The sequence below is a fragment of the Spinacia oleracea genome, chromosome 5 (assembly GCF_020520425.1).
Source record: "Spinacia oleracea cultivar Varoflay chromosome 5, BTI_SOV_V1, whole genome shotgun sequence".
Classification (NCBI taxonomy): Eukaryota; Viridiplantae; Streptophyta; class Magnoliopsida; order Caryophyllales; family Amaranthaceae; genus Spinacia; species Spinacia oleracea.
In genome coordinates, this window is record NC_079491.1 from 104,624,190 (window position 1) to 104,625,801 (window position 1,612).

A 1,612-nucleotide genomic window follows, 5' to 3' on the forward strand; every position below is an offset into this window, starting at 1 on the left:
GGGAGAAAGAAAGGAAAGGTTTATGGCATGGGGAGTGGACCAAATCTGTATTGTGCACCACCTATAAGGGTGGTAATTCTTCTAGCTCATACACAACATCCATTTATTCTCAACTTTCAACACGACTTGAAGAAACTCAACAACAATTGTTTTAAAAAAGCCAAGAGTTGGATGCGACAAAAACTTAGATGCAAAGGGAGAGAGAAGAATAGAGACTTTTGAGGCAAAGGGAGAGATAAGACGAGAGACTTGAGCGACAAAGGGAGAAAAGGAGAAAAAAGAGCGACAAAGGGAGAAAGAAGAAGAGCGACTTGAGCGACAAATGGAGAAAGAAGAAACTAATAGAAGGAATGCATTATTGGTTGCTGAGGTGGAACAGACAATTGAGTCCTACGAGAGGATGTATAGTCATTGTACTCAGTTCCCTTTCTAGAAGTCTCAAGACCCTCGAGATCCCCCCGGCGGAGGGGCAGGGGCACCTTGTGCTAGCTAGTTTGTTTATTTTCAAACATCAAACTATGAATTTGTGTATAACTCGTAGTACTAGTTTATTTATGAATATATTTGTATGTCTTTGAACAGGTTTAATTATTATTACGTTATTATTACTTGTATATGTGTGAACATATCTAATTTTTAGGGTAATTAGAAGAGCAGCATATTTTTGGAATATTTAGTGTAGGAAATTTACCGACAAAAAAGTGATATTTGCCGACCGCTCCTCATTTATTGAATCAGTAGGGGTGCCTTTGTAGTTGGTATTTTACCGACTACTTACAGGGTGGTCGGTAAATTCCAACTACCTTTGTAGACGTGATTTTACCGACTACCCTAGTAGTTGGAGTTTTACCGACCACCCTGTAAGTAGTCGGTAAAATATAAATTGTTTTAGTAGTCCTTATTTTACCGACTACTAAAATACCGACTGTCTTTGTAGTCGGTATTTTACCAACTACTATATGGTAGTCGGTCAATTAACGATTACAAAGTCAGTCAGTATTTTACCGACTATATAGTAGTCGGGAAAATTTACCGGCTAATTTCCAATAGTAGTTTAGTCAAATTTCGAACAGGGTAAAAACGACTACCCTTTACCGGCTACTTTCAGTCGGAAAATAATTTATTGACTACTTTTACCCTTTTACTGACTAAAATAAGCGGTTGAAAAATTCCTGTTTGCTTGTAATGGGGGGAGGTGAAAGTTGGGGGGAGAGAGAAATGAAAAGTTGGGATAAGGGTATTAATATAAATAATATATGGGGCGGCTTTTAGCGCTCCATTTAATATATTCTGACATGTTTGTTAGGGATATTTAAAAAAAAGTTACTTGAATAAGGTGATTTATAGCAAGGTTCAATTTTTTTAAAAAAAATAAATAGGGTTACATTGATTTAAAAATGTCATCACCCTCAATGGCGGACTCGGAACTTTGTGTCAGGCAGGGTGGCACAATGCCATAAATTTGGGTATTGACTATTTAAAAGTGAGTAACTCATATGTACTTTTTCAATGTTAAATTTGCGTTGATTTATTGCATGGAGCTTCAAATTAGCTTATTATTTTTTTAAGGTGTGAGAAGATTTTTTTTTAATCAGTATATATAACTAATGTA